The sequence below is a fragment of the Meles meles genome, chromosome 1 (assembly GCF_922984935.1).
Source record: "Meles meles chromosome 1, mMelMel3.1 paternal haplotype, whole genome shotgun sequence".
NCBI lineage: Eukaryota > Metazoa > Chordata > Mammalia > Carnivora > Mustelidae > Meles > Meles meles.
In genome coordinates this window covers 105,673,205-105,689,277 of record NC_060066.1, presented here as the reverse complement: position 1 = coordinate 105,689,277, position 16,073 = coordinate 105,673,205, and the positions used below count along the sequence as shown (strand labels likewise).

The 16,073-nt window shown below is 38.9% G+C and overlaps 1 protein-coding gene and 1 pseudogene across 5 annotated transcripts in view; one reads left to right on the top strand and one right to left on the bottom strand.

The window, feature by feature from the left end:
* Positions 1-16,073, top strand: part of SPIDR (scaffold protein involved in DNA repair) — a 600,140-nt gene that overhangs the window by 140,334 nt on the left and 443,733 nt on the right. The window lies entirely within an intron of this gene.
* On the bottom strand, positions 10,146-12,636 carry LOC123946695 (annotated as a pseudogene).

Below are 16,073 nucleotides of genomic sequence, written 5' to 3'. Positions count from 1 at the left end.
TTTAGCATGGTATAGTTATACTTATTTAGTTTTGCTTTTGTTGCCCTTGCTTTTGCAGTCAGATCCAAAAACCCAGAGGCTACAACCAACATTGAGGAGTATACCATCTATGTTTTCTTCTAGGAGTTGTATGGTTTCAGGCCTCACATTCAAGGGTTTAATCCATTTTGAGTTGGTTTTTATGTATTGTGTAAGATCATATCCTAGTTTCATTCTTTTGCATGTGGCTTTCCAGTTTGCCCCACATCATTTATTGAGGGAATGTCTGTTCGTTCCCCATTCTATAGTCTTTACTTTTTTGTCCTTAATGACCACATATAGGTGGGTTTAATTCTGGGTTCTGTGTTCTGGTTTCTTGATCCATGTGTCTGTTTTTAAGCCAGTACCATACTGTTTTGATTAGTATAGTTTCGTAATACAGGATGAAGTCTGGGACTGTGATACCTCCAGCTTTGTTCTTTGTCAAGATTGCTTTGGTTTTTGGGCTTTTTGGTGCTTCCATACAAGTTTTAGGAATGTTTTGTTCTATTTCTGTCAAAAGGGACATTGTAAATTTAAAGGTTTGCATTGAATCTTTAGATTGCTTTGGGTACTATTAACATTTTAAGAATATTAATTTTTTAGTCCATAAGAATGGAGTGTCTATTTATATATCATTGTTAATTACCTTAATCAGTTTCTTATAGTTTTCATTGCATAGCTCGTTTACCTCCTTGGTTAAATTTGTTCATTGGTATTTTCTTATTTTTTTCATTATAAATATATAAAGTATTATTTGCCCCAGTGGTATAGGTCTGTGAATATCAGACTTACACATTTCACAGCACTCACCATAGCACATATCCTCCCCAATGTTCATAACGCAGCCACCCTATCCCCACCCATCCACCCCCCCAGCAACCCTCAGTTTGTTTCATGAGATTAAGAGTCTATTACGGTTTGCCTCCATCCCTATTACATCTTGTTTCATTTTCTCCCTCCCTCCTTACCTCCATGACCTGCTGCCCTGCCTCTCAAATTCCTCACATCAGAGAGATCATATAATTGTCTTTCTCTGATCGACTAATTTCACTCAACATAATACCCTTGAGTTCTATCAACGTCATTGCAAATGGCAAGGTTTGTTTCTCTTGATGGCTGCATAATATTCACATATATATATGTATATATACACACCACGTCTTCTTTATCCATTCATTTGTTGATGGACATCTAGGTTCTTTCCATAGTTTGGCTATTGTGGACATTGCTGCTATAAAGATTTGGGTGCACATGCCCCTTTGGATCACTACATTTGTATCTTTAGGGTAAATACCCAGTAGTGCGATTTCTGGGTAATAGGGTAGCTCTACTTTCAACTTTTTGAAAGTTTTCCAGAGTGGCTGAACAAGCTTGCATTCTCACTAGCAGGTTAGGAGGGTTCCCCTTTCTCCGCATCCTCGCCAACATCTGTCGTTTCCTGCCTTGTTAATTTTAGCCATTCTGTCTGGTGCGTGGTGGTATCTCACTGTGGTTTTGATTTATATTTCCCTGAAGCTGAGAGATGTTGAGCACTTTTTCGTGTGTCTGTTGGCCATCTGGATGTCTTCTTTGCCGAAATGTCTCTTCATGTCTTCCACCCATTTCTTTCTTTCTTTCTTTTGTTTTTAAGATTTTAATTTATTTATTTGAGAGAGACAGTAAGAGAGAGCACGATAGGGGAGAGGGTCAGAAGGAGAAGCAGATTCTATATGGAACTGGAAGCCCAATGCGGGACTCAATCCTGGGACTCTGGGATCAAGACCTGACCTGAAGACAGTTGCTCAACCAATTGAGCCACACAGGCACCCTTCTACCCATTTCTTGATTGGATTATTTGTTCCTTGTGTGTTAAGTTTGATAAGTTCTCAATAGATTTTAGATACTAGCCCTTTATCTGATATGTCATGTGCGAATATCTTCTCCCATTCGGTCAGTTGTCTTGGTTTTATTGATTGATTGTCTTGCTGTGCAAAAGCTTTTGAACTTGATGAAGTCCCAATAGTTCATTTTTGCCCTTGCTTCCCTTGTCTTTGGCGAACTTTCCAGGAAGAAGTTGTTGTGGCTGAGGTCGAGGAGGTTGCTGCCTGTGTTCTCCTCAAGGATTGATGGATTCCTGTCTCACATTGAGGTCTTTCATCCATTTTGAGTCTGTTTTTGTGTGTGGTGTAAGGAAGTGGTCCAGTTTCATTCTTCTGCATGTGGCTGTCCAGTTTTCCCAACACCACCATTAGACATTCTTTCCTGCTTTGTCAAAGATGAGTTGACCATAGAGTTGAGGTCCATTTCTGGGCTCTCTGTTCTGTTCCTTTGATCTGTGTGTCTGTTTTTGGGCCAGTACCGTACTGTCTTGATGATTACAGCTTTGTAATAGAGCTTGAAGTCTGGAATTGTGCTGCCACCAGCTTCGGTTTTCTTTTTCAACATTCCTCTGGCTATTCGGGGTCTTTTCTGGTTCCATATAAATTTTAGGATTATTTGTTCCATTTCTTAGAAAAAAGGTGATGGTTATTTTGATAGGGATTACGTTAAATGTATAGATTGCTTTAGGTAGCATAGACATTTTCACAATATTTGTTCGTTTTTCCATTCTTTTGCATCTTTCTCAATTTCTTTCATGAGTACATTATAGTTTTCTGAGTACAGATTCTTTGCCTCTTTGGTTAGGTTTATTCCTAGGTATCTTATGGTTTTGGGTGCATTTGTAAATGGGAAAAATTCCTTAATTTCTCTTTCTTCTGTCTTGCTGTTGGTGTATAGAAATGCAACTGATTTCTGTGCATTGATTTTATGTCCTGACACTTCACTGAATCCTGGATGAGTTCTGGCAGTTTTGGAGTGGATTCTTCTGGGTTTTCCACATAAAGTATCATATCATCTGCAAAGAGTGAGAGTCTGACTTCTTTTTTGCCGATTCGGATGCCTTTTATTTCTTTTTGTTGTCTGATTACCAAGGCTGGGATTTCTAGTACTATGTTGAGTAGGAGTGGAGATAGTGAACATCCCTACCCTGTTCCTGACCTTAGCGGAAAAGCTCTCAGTTTTTCCCTGTTGAGAATGATATTTGCTGTGGGTTTTTCGTAGATGCCTTTGATGATATTGAGCTATGTACCCTCTATGCCTACACTGTGAAGAGTTTTGATTAAGGAAGGATGCTGTACTTTTGTCAGATGCTTTTTTTTAGCATCTCTTGAGAGTATCATATGGTTCTTGTTCTCTCTTTTGTTAATGTATTGCATCACATTGATTGATTTGCGGATCTTGAACCAACCTTGCAGCCCAGGAATAAATCCCACTTGTTCGTGGTGAATAATCCTGTTAATGTACTGTTGCATCCAATGGCTAGTATTTTGCTGAGAGTTTTTGCATCCATGTTCATCAAGGATTTTGTTCTGTAATTCTCCTTTTTGTCTGTTTTTTGGGATCAAAGTAATGCTGGCCTCCTCAGATGAGTTGTGAAGTTTTCCTTCCATTTCTATTTTTGGAATAGTTTCAGGAGAATAGGTATTAATTCTTCTTTAAATGTTTGGTAGAATTCCCCTGGGAAGCCATCTGGGAGACTTTTGATGAGTGCTTCGATCTCCTTACTGGTTATGGGTCTGTTCAGGTTTTCTGTTTCTTCCTGGTTCAGTTTGGAAGTTTATTTGTCTCTAGGAATGCATCCATTTCTTCCAGATGGTCAAATTTGCTGGCATATAGTTGCTCGTACTGTGTTCTTATAATTGTTTGTATTTCCTTGGTGTTGATTTTGATCTCTCCTCTTTCTTTCATGATTTTATTAATTTGGGTCCTTTCTCTTTCCTTTTCGATAAGTCTGGCCAGGGGGTTATCCATCTTATTAATTCTTTCAAAGAACCAGCTCCTAGTTTCATTGATTTGTTCTCCTGTTCTTTTGGTTTCTATTGCATTGACTTCTGCTCTGGTCTTTATTATTTCTCTCTTCCTGCTGGGTTTAAGGCTTTCTTTGCTGTTCTTTCTCTAGCTCCTTTAGGTGTAGAGTTAGGTTGTGTACTTGAGCCCTTGTTTCTTGAGAAAGGCTTGTATATAGTATATAGTATAAGTATAAGTATAGTATATAGTATAAGTATATAGTATATATTACTATATACTTTCCTCTTAGAACCGCCTTTGTGGTGTCCCAAAGATTTTGAACATTTGTGTTTTCATTTTGATTTGTTTCCATGAATTTTTTAATTCTTCTTTAATTTCCTGGTTGACCCATTCATTCTTTAGTAGGATGCTCTTGAGCCTCCATGGATTTGAGTTCTTTCCAACTTTCCTCTTGTGATTGAGTTCTTGCTTCAGAGCCTTGTGGTCTGAAAATATGCAGGGAATGTTCCCAGTCTTTTGGTACTGGTTAAGACCTGATTTGTGACCCAGGATGTGATCTATTCTGGAGAATGTTCCATGTGCACTAGAGAAGAATGTGTATTCTGTTGCTTTAGGATGGAATGTTCTAAATATATCTGTGATGTCCATCTGGTCCAGTGTGTCATTTAAAGCCTTTATTTCCTTGTTGATCTTTGCTTAGATGATCTGTCCATTTCAGTGGGGGGGGGGGGGCGTCTTAAAGTCCCCTACTATTATTTTATCATTGTTGATGTGTTTCTTTAATTTTGTTATTAATTGGTTTATATAATTGGCAGCTCCCATGTTAGGGGCATAGATATTTAAAATTGGTAGATCTTCTTGTTAGACAGACCCTTTAAGTTCGATATAGTTTCTTTCCTCGTCTCTTATTATACTCTTTGGCTTAAAATCTAATTTATCTGTTGTAAGGGTAGCCATCCCACTTTCTTTTGATGTCTGTTAACATGGTACATTGTTTACCACCCCCTCACTTTAAATCCGGAGGTGTCTTTGGGTCTAAAATGAGTTTCTTGTAGATCGCACATTGATGAGTTTTGTTTTTTTATCCATTGTGATGCCCTGTGTCTTTTGATTGGTGCATTTAGCCCATTTCCATTTGGGTAACTATTGGAAGGTATGAATTTAGTGCTATTGCACTGCCTTTAAGGTGACTGTTACTGTATAGTGTCTGTTCCTTTCTAGTCTACTACTTTCAAACTCTCTCTTTGCTAAGAGGACCCCTTTCAGTATTTCCTGTGGAGCTGGTTTGGTGTTTGCAAATTCTTTTAATTTTTCTTTGTCCTTGAAGCTTTTTATATCTCCTTCTATTTTCAGTGATAGCCTAACTGGATAGAGTATTCTTGGCTGCATATTTTTCTCATTTAGTTCTCATAATATATCATGCCAGTTCTTCCTGGCCTGCGAGGTCTCTGGGGATAAGTCTGCTGCCAATGTATTATTTCTACCATTATATGTTACAGACTTCTTGTCCCAAGCTGCTTTTAGGATTTTCTTTTTGTCACTTGTAAGTTTTACTATTTGATGATGGGGTGTGGACTTATTTTTATTGATTTTGAGGGGGTCCTTGGATTCCTGAATTTTGTTGCTTGTTTCCTTACCCAATTAGGAAATTCTCTGGTATAATTTGCTCTAATGTACCATCAGCTCCTCTCTCTGTTTCTTCTTCTTTTGGGATCCCAATTATTCTAATATTGTTTCATTTTATGGTATAACTTATCTCTGAGATTTTCCTCTCCCAGTCCCATAGTTTTTTATCTCTTTTCTCAGCATGTTTATTCTCCATCATTTGGTCTACTATATCTCAAATTCTATCCTGCCTCATATATCTTAGCAGTAAGAGCCTCCATTTTTGATAGCATCTCATTAATAGCTCTTTTTATTTCAGCTTGGTTAGATTTTAGTTCTTTAATTCTCCAGAAAGGGATTTTATTTCTCCAGAAAGGGTTTCTCTAATATCTTCCATGCCTTTTTTGAACCCAGCTTGCACCTTCAGAATCATCATTTTGAACTCTACTTTTGACATATTATCAATGTCTATATTCATTAGGTCCCTAGCCATTGTTACTGCCTCTTGTTCTTTTCTTTTGTGGTGAATTTTTCCCGCCTCCTCGTTTTATCCAGTTAAGAATATTTGAACGAGGGAGTAAAATACTAAAAGTGTGGCAAAGACCCAGGAAAAATGTATGCTAACCAAAATGGGGGCGAAAAAAGGGGGAAGAAAGAATAAAACTAAAACATTTTAAAAAAATCAAGAAATATATATAGATACATTAGATTGGTGAATAGAACAGAGCCACCCACTTGATTTTGGGTGTATTCTGGTTTCTTAGAAGAAATTACCTCCCAAAATTTTAAAGAAAGATAAACTTTCATATATATACAGAAACTAGGGTAAGCACGATGATGGAATATGACTGCAAAGACGAAAATTTAAAAAAATACTCCAAGAAAGGACAGTTCCTTTAAATTGTTGGAAATGGAAAAGAAAAGAAAAAAAAAAAAGAGAGAGAGAATGTGTTCAGGCCAGAGACTAGAATTAAGCCATGTGCTAGATATAGGTTATATTTTGATCTATTAGAAAAAATTGTATACTAAAATTTTAAAGAACAAAACCTATATACATACAAAAAATAATGTTAAATACAATGAAGGTATAAAATATGACTAACGATGAAGTTTTAAAAGAATTTTTTTAGAAAAGTTTTTTAAGATAAACTAGTTAAAAAACGTTTAAAGAGGAAAAGAGGAAAAGTTTAAAAAATAGAATAAGAAAAAAAAATTTTTTAAAAATTGATTTGGAAGACTAAAGAATCATGGGGAAAAAGCCATGGATTCTATGCATTGGTTTCCTTCAGCTCTGGAGTTCTGCTGTTCTCCTTGATCGGGAGCTTGGTCTTGGCTGCATGTTCTTGCTGATCTTCTGGGGCAGCGGCATGTTGTAGGGAGTATCATATGTCTTTGCCTGAGGTGGAATTGCACTGCCTTTGCCAGTGCCCCGGCTAAGTAATCTCCTCGTGTTCATTCTCAGTAGCTTTTGTTCCCTGAACACTTTCCGTAGAGCTCTGGAGGACAGGAATGACAATGTCGGCCTCCCAATCTTTGGCCTGGAGGAGCCAAGAGCTCAGGGCCCCAGTCCTCAGTTCACCCTCAGATAAAAGCAGTCAATCACTCCTGTCTCCCAGACTCCGTCCGTGCTCTGTGCTCACCTGGCCTGTGACTGAGCATTTTGTCTCTGACGTACAGCTCCATTTGGAGTCTCCAAACCCAATAGATTCCTGCCACGCGTTCCTGCATCAGTCCTCCTGGAGGAGGAAGGAGGGGGTCTCTGGATCTACCACTTGTGGGGTCGCTGCTCAAAGAGCAGCGGCCCGATTATGACTTGGGTCTCGGTTTAAGGTAATTCCGAGCTCAGAGCATACTCCTCGACTCCATCTTTGTAGCCAGCTTCCCTCCTCTGATACCTGGGAGCTCTGCCACACTCAGGCACCCCCGTCTTTCTCTGATCCCTCAGGTCCTGCGGCCACACTGTCTCCATGAAGGCTCCCTCTGGAGCAACGTCCTCAGTGGAGCAGACTTCTAAAAGATCTGATTTTGTGCTCCGCTGCTCTCTCACTTGCTGGGAGCCGGCCTCTCCCCCTGTGGTCTATCTTCCCATCACTTTGGATTCACTTTGCATCTCCTACCTCCGGAAAATGGTTGATTTTCTGTTTCTAGAATTGCTGCTATTCTTGTCTTCTATCTCCTGTTGAGTTTGTAGGTGTTTAGCATGGTTTGATAACTATCTAACTGAACTCCTGGGATCTGATGATATCTAACTGAACTCCTGGGATCTGATGATAATTCAGTCTCTTAGTCCTTAGTCCTCTGCCATCTTGCTTCCTCCCCTACTGGTATTTTATTCTTGTTATGTAATTGTAAATACGATTGTTTTCTTAATTTATCTTTTTACTACTTTGTTATTAGTGTATGGAAATACAATTTCTGTATATTAATTTTCTGTTCTGCAGCTTTGTTTTTTTGACAGAGTTTTTAGGGTTTTCTATATATAATATCATGTCATCTGCAGATATTAACAGTTTTACTTCTCCTTTCTAATTTGGATGCCTAATGTTTCTTTTCTATGCCTAATTTTTCTGGCTACGACTTCCATACTGTGTTGAATAAAATGGTGGTAGTGGGGTATCCTTGTCTTGTTGCTGATCTTAGACAAAAAGCCTGCAGCTTTTCACTATTGAGTATGATATTAGCAGGGTTTTGTTATATATGGCCTTTATTATATTAAGGTACATTCCATCTATATCTGCTTTGTTGAGTGCTTTTATCATAAATGAATGTTGAATTCTGTCATGCACTTTCTACATCTTCTGAGATGATCATGATTTTTATGTTTTATTTTGTTTATGTGCTGTATCATATTGATTGATTTTCAGATGTTGAACCACCTTACATCTCTGGAATAATACCCACTTGACCGTGTCATAGATGAGCCTTTTAATGTGTTGTTGACTTTGTTTTGCTAATATTTTATTGAGAATTTTTGCATCTGTGTTCATCATGGCTGTTTACCTCTAACGATCTTTCTTATGGTGTCCTTGTGTGGTGCTGGTATCAGGGTAGTGCTGATTGCATAAAATGAGTTCAAAAGTATACCCATCACTTTTATTTTTTGACAGAGTTTGAGAAAGATTGCCATTAATTTTCTTTAAATGTATGGTAGAATTTACTGGTGAAGGCATGTGGTCTTGGAGTTTTTTGTTTATTTTGAGATTTTTGATTACTGATTCAATCTCTTTATTAGTAATCTGTCTGTTAAAATTTTTTTTTCTTAATGATTCAGTCTCAGAAGACTGAATATTTCTAGGAATTTATTCATTTCTTGTAGATTTTATTAAAATTTGTGGCTTATAATAGTATTTTTTGATTCTTTGTATTTAGTTGTAATTTCTGATTTTCAGTTCTCTCTCTCTCCCTCTCTTTTTTTTCTTTTCTTTTTTTTTTTTTGTGATCCTTGGTAAAAGTTTGCCAGTTTTATGTATCTTTTCACAGAGGCAACTCTTAGTTTCATTGTTCTTATTTATTTTTTTAGTCTCTTTGATTTATTTCTACTCTGTTATTTCCTTTCTCTACTAATTTTGGGCTTCACTTGTTCTTCTTTTTTTAGTGTAATGTTATGTTCTTTATTTAAGATTTTTCTCCTTTCTTGAAGTAAGCATTTATCTCCTGAACTCTCTTTGAATTGCTTTTGCTTTATCCCATAAATTTTGATACATTGTATTTCCATTTTCATTTGTCTCAAGGTATCTTTTTATTTGTCATTGATTTCATTGATCCCTTGGTTGTTCAGTAGCATGTTGTTTAATCTTCATATATTTTTGAATTTTCCAGTTTTCTTCTTGTAATTGAGTTTTAGTTTCATCCTATTATATTTGGAAACTATGGTTGATACGATTTCAATCTTCTTAAATTTAGTAGTACTTATTTTGTAGACTAAATATGTTCTGTTCTGAAGAATGTTCCATGTGCACTTGAAAAGAATATGTATTCTGCTTTTGGGTGGAATGCTGTTCAATTCATCTACAAAACATGTTGTGTAAGTCTGATGTTTCATTGTTGATGTTCTGTCTGGATGATCTATCTGTTATGAAAGTAGGATATTAAAATTCCTTTCTATTGTTGTATTGTTGTGTTTTGTTCTTTAGGTCTATTAATGTTTACTTTACATATTCATGTGTTCCTAGTTTGGGTACATAAATATTTATAAATGTTACATCTCTTTGTGGATTGATCCCTTCCTCATTATGTAATGCCTTATTTGTTTTTAATTATACTCTTTGCTATAAAGTCTGTTTTTTCTAAGGATAATTATTAGCTTACTTTTTGTTTACATTTATATGGGCTATCTTTTTCATCCCTTCACTTTCAGTCAGTGTGTGTCCTTAAATCTGAAATCTGAAATGAGTCTTTTGTAAGCAATATATAGAGGTGTCTTTTTTTTTTTTTTAAACCCACTTAGCCACTTGTCTTTTGGCTGTAGAATTTAGTGCATTTATACTTAAAGTGATAATGATGGTTATGTACTTATTGTCATCTTAATTGTTTTCTGGCCGTTTTGTATTTTCTTACTGTTCCTTCTCTTGGTTGCTTCCTTCGTGGTTTGAACATTTTGTTCGTGGTATGCTTAGATTCCTTTCTCACAATCCCCCCCCCCCTTTTTTTTTAAATAGGCCTTAATTCACTTAATTTTTCTTATATAAAATCTATGTGGTGGCCATAGCTGGAGCCTGGGTCCTCTGCTTGGAGATTCTGTTGTGGGTCTTCACAAGATGGTCAGTGAATTCCTGATAGGGACACTTGGTGAACACAGTCTCTTTCCAGAGGTCACTGGTGAGATACCTATGGATATTGGAAATGGCATCAAAGGTAGCCATGGTGAAGTTGCCTGGGATGGCAGTGCAGTCCCTCGCTGAGGCTTAGCAGTCATCAATACTGGCCATCATCAGTAGCTTCTTGGGCACTGGCTGAGACAATACCAGTGCCTCTGGGAGCAGGGATGAGGCATACCAGCACAGAGCCACAGTGGCCAGTCACCTTGCATGGGACAGTTTGGGGGTTACTTGTTCCTCCAGTAGTCTTGCCAAATGGGATGATGGAAAGCTTGACCACAGGATGCCTGGGTGGCTCAGTTGGTTAAATGACTGGTTTTGACTCAGGTCATGTTCCCAGGGTTCTGGGATTGAGCCCCACATCTGGCTCCTTGCTCAGCAGGGAGCCTGCTTTTTCCTTTCCCTCTACCTGCTAGTCTGCCTGCTTGTGCTCTCTCTCTATCAAATAAATAAATAAAAATTCTTAAAAAAAAAAAAAAAAAAAGCTTGGCCAGGTTGATGGTCCCAGAGATGGCAGTGGCTACCTCCTTGGAGTATTTAACATTCAGACTGTCAGCAAATGCCTTGAACCTGGCCTGCTGATGAGCATGCATCTGCTTTTGCATAGGCATAATCTCCAAAACCTCATCCTTGAAGAGGGATGTCCCTAGGAAGTAGTCAATGATCTCAGATTTCTTGATAGGCAGGGAGAAGAGATAGATCTCCTCCAGGGACTTGATCTTCATGACTGTGACCAGGTGGTGCAGCATGGTGATGGGGATCCACTCCTTGGCCTTGCCTCTTAGAACTCTGTGGCCTTGGCCCTGACCTAGATGCTGCTACTAAAGCCTCCATGGAAGCCACCTGGCCTCCCATTCAAGAGCTCCTGGGCCATCCCATAACACCAACATCATCTGCCATTTCTTTTCTTGGAAAAGAATCTCCTTCTCATGTGGTCATATATACAATGGAATATTACTCAGCCATCAGAAAAGATGAGTATCCAACATTTGCATCAACATGGATGCAGCTGGAGGTGATTATAAGTCAAGCAGAAAAAGACAATTATCATATGGTTTCATTTATTTTTGGAACATTAGGAATAGCATGGAGGACATTAGGAGAAGGAAGAGAAAAATGAAGGGGGGAATTCAGAGGGGGAAATGAAGCATGAGAGACTATGGACTCTGGGAATCAAACTGAGGGTTTTAGAGGGGAGGGGGGTGAGAATGGGTTAGCCCAGTGATGGGTTTTAAGGAGGGCTCGTATTGCATGGAGCACTGAGTGTTATATGCAAACAATGAATCATGGAACACTACATCAAAATCTAGTGATGTACTGTATGGTGACTAACATAACGTAATAAAAAATTATTTTTGAAACAAACAAACAAAAAAGAATCTCCTTCTCACCATCTTTTGGGAATCTACCATAGGTTTTTGCTTGGTGGTTCCCATGAAGTTTAGTATAACAACCTTTATTTATAACTGTATTTTAAGTTGATAAGTTTGAACACATTCTGAACTCAGTTTTACTCACCCCACCCCATGTTTTATGGTTTTGACATCACATTTTACATACTTTTATCTTGTGAATCCCTTAACTAATTATTGTAGTTATACTTACTTTTACTACTTTTGTCTTTTAACTTTTATGGTAGCTTTATAAGTGATTAATCCACCATTTGTACTGAATGTTTACCTTTACTAATGAGATTTATACTTTCATATTTTTTTTTTAATATTTATCAAAATAGTTTTCTTTTAAAATGCCTCCACTGCTACAGTCCCACTGGCTGGCTCTCCAACATCTCCCTCCCCAGCCTGGACACAGCTGGAGGGATCCTGAGTTTGTCCAGGTGTCCCTTTGAGTCTTTCCTACCCAGGACATATTGGAAAACAGGGAGGAGAGTGCCCTGAGGTCCACAGTGGGTGGATGTTCTTTTTCCTGACTATTCCAGGCCTAGGATATAGTTGATGCCTTACACCAGGCCAATGATGTCAGACTGCCAAATAAGGAAACCAGTCTGGCATCTCTACGTGATGTGAGGCCTCTCCCAGGGATTGCTGAGCATTCTCTTGAGGTTCATCTTCTGTTTGCAGTAGGGACACATCTGTTTCCGAGAATGCCAAACTCATGGAATACGTGATTGTGAGACAGCTTATATATGCTGTGTATGTTCTTGATGATGCCCTCTTCACTGACATACACAAAGATTTGCTGCCTACACATGACACACACACTGTCTGAGAGATGTTTAGTAGGCATGCCTGACATTGTAGAACCCTATAGTAGATGTCATGTAGTCTGCACACATTTCTACAAAGTCTTGTTCAAGAACAACATAGTAGAGGCCATAGAAGACAAGAGAAATACCAAAGTCCATGGCATCTTTTGGTTTGATCTTTAATTAATAGAGACCAAAAAGGGTAAACATGACAGCCATGTACCCAACAATGCCAGTGGCATAGCTTATTTTATAGATAAATAAGAACTACTTACTTATAAACCAACCTTGGGGTGTCTGTACTATTGGTGAAGATGGCAGTGGTAGAAATGGAGGTTGGAGAAGGTACTGTTAGAGAATGGGAGCTGGATGAGGTTGATATGTCAGACCTTTCCCGAGAAGAGCAGTGGAGGGTTGAGCACATATGCATGCATACCAAGCACCATAGCCATGAAGCCATGCACATTGAAATGGTCCTCATTCTTATGGCTGTTTTGGTGATGGCTCAGCTGCTCCTCATGCAGGGGAAACAGGGAATCCCACTCCTATGATATGGTGACCCTGTTTCAGATATGGGATTTTTTCCCCTCTATTTCACAGGGAAGCTGCACTGGTAGAGGTTCCTAGTGATCTGGATCTTGTTCTCTGCCGACACAGCTTTTATCACCCTCTGAGCCATCTGCAAACAACTAATACAGATAATCCCAAGTTTGGTTTCCTTATGTTTTCTTGTTATGAATTTGCACTTTTTATTTTCAGCCTACAAAAGTCCCTTTAACATTTCTTGTAATGCTGTTTTAGATGAACTCATAGGTTTTCTTTGTCCAGAAAACTTTATTTTTCCTTCAATTCTGAATGATGATTTTGCTGGGTGTATTTTGGATGAAAGTTTATTTCCTTTCAGCACTTTGAATATATTGTGCCACTCCTTTCTGCCTGAAAAGCGTCTGCTGAAAATCTTCTGTAGCCTTTTTTTTTTTTTTAATACTTGTTATAGTTTTTAATTGCTGCTTTTGAGATTCTCTCCTTGTCTTTAACTTTTGACATTTTAATTAGGAAGTGTCTTCCTTTGAGTCTCCGGGTTCATCTTAATAGGAACTTCCTGGAATAGGATGTCTGTTTCCTTCTCTGAGTTAGGGAAATTTTCAGCCATTTCATTCATTTCCTCAGATAAATTTTCTACCCCTTTCTCTCTCCATCTTCTGTGACAGATATAGTATGAATGTTAAGTCTGTTTGATGTTTCCAGTTAGTCCCTTAGGCTACCTTCGTTTTTTTGTGTGGTTTTTGTTTTTGTTTTTTTTCCATTCTTTTTTTGCTGCTCTGATTGGGTGATCTCCAGTGCCCCGTTTTGAGTTCACTGATTCTTCTGCTTCATCCAGTCTGCTGTTGAACCCCTTTAGTGTATTTTTTGGTTCAATTATTGCGTTCTTCAGCTCTGTGACTTCCATTTGGTACTTTCTTATATTTTCTCTCTTTTTTTTATCTATTCTTCTTCCGAATTTGGAAAGCATCTTTATGATCATTACTTTGAATTTTTCGTCTGGTAAATTATGTATATCTCTGTTTAATTAAGGGTTTTTTTTGGTGGGGGGAGTTTTATTTTTTTTTTTAAATTTGGAACACATTCCTGTTTCTTCATTTTGCTTGACTCTTTGTGTTTGTCTCTATGTATTAAATGAAGCTGTCACCTCTCCCAGTCTTGGAGGAATGTTTCTTGTAGGAAATGAACCTTGACATTCAACCTCTCCCTAGTTCTAGGTTGTTTCTTGGTCCTTTATGATTTTCCAAGCAGCATAATTTATTTTTAATAGCTCCCAGTTATTGAGGGTGTGCCAAGGGGCATATATCAGTGTCCCAAAGGGGAGTATCTCAGCTAACGAGATTGAACAGATTGGAAGATTGGAAGCCAGATCTTTAGACAGCAGCTTTAAAAATAATATATATATACACACATACACACACACACACACACACACACACACACACACACACACACAGAGTTTTGTGGGACCACAAGCTTAAGGCTTGCTGGCTACCAAAGCATGAGATTTGGAATTGTGCTCTGAACAACAGTTTCAAAAATCAGTACTCCAGACTAGTGTATAAGCTTCTTTCTAGGAGATACTGACAAACTATAGTGAGGGAGAGGAAGAGCACAATGATGGTGTCCCTCTACCTATGTTCTGTGTGAGTACCTCCATAGCCTCTAAGATGTATGCCGTACCTGAAGCCTATTCATCAATCTGAAGCACCAGGAGAAACAAATGAATCTCTTTCAACTGAGAGATTGGGCGAGGGGTGGGGCAGGGCGAGGGTGGGGGAGGAATGTGTGTTTCAGTCTGTTGTTTCTTCAGTGCCCTGGGGGTGGCACCCTATTAAGAACTGTCCCTCCAATTGTTAAAGTCCTATCGGAGCCAGAGCCTGACCAGAGCCAAGTGTTCAAGGGGCCTCCCCTGTGTGGTAGCCACAAACACCAGGATACCAGATGTAAAAAGTGGGATACTAAGCACATGCAAGAGCTCCCTTCCAAGAGACTGGTGCTCTGAATTGCAGCTGAAGGTGAACATGAACATAGCACCCATCTTCTGAGAGCTCTGGTCAGCTTTACAATTGGCCCTTAGATGTATGTTTAATTAGCAGCCTGTTCCTGAGGCTGTAGCTATGATGCTGTGCTTGTAGGCCTCTTTCATAGATGGAGTGAGCTTCTGGGTCTTTTGCCTCTTCCTGTGCCCTGAGAGTGGTAGCTGTTTAAGAACTCTTTCACCATTGGTGACAGTCTTAAGAGACCTGTGAGCAGAAGACCCGCTGGCCACTAGAGCCACGTGATGTAGACATGGTCCCTCGTAGCAGCTGTGAAAATCAAGGTGCCAGACAAGGGCATAGCTTCTTTATGAGAGATACCAGTAAGCTAGAGCAAGGCAGAATGCAAAGATTGTACCCAATGGCCTCTGTTTTCCCGAAAGCATGTCTGTGGGCACCTAGATATGTGCTAGCTAGTCCAGAAACTACCCCTCAAGGCAAATTTCTTGGACAAGCAAATAGGCCACTTTCTCAGAAAGATTAGGGGTGTGTTTCACTCGCGATGTGTGCAGAGCTCTGGGTGTGGTATTCTGCCAAGAACTGTATCCAATTGTAGAGTACTTTGGGATCCAGCAAAACCGGCCTCCTTGGCCACCAGAGCCAGGCTATCAAGGAGCACTCCTGGGCTGTAATTGCAAAAACTGGGGTACCAGATGTGTATAAAAGCTCCTCTTCAAGAGAGAGTGGTGCTGCGGAATATGGCCTAGTGAGCACACAAAGATGGTACCTACCCTTTAAGGAAAAAGAAAAATGGTGCCTGCTGACTAGCAACACAGAGGGAGAGCACAAAAGTGGGATGCACAGGTTGGAGGATAAAGATGATATCCACAGTGAACAAAAAAGTCTAATGTTTAAAAAACAAATAACAACAACAACAAAACGGTCAGGGAGTACCTAATAGCTTTAGTAAGTTAGAGGGAGAACTTAATGGCACCCAGCAGCACCTACTTCCCCTGAGAGTATCCGAACAGGCTGGGGCTTCTCAGTTGACACTCTAACATTAGCAAATGTATT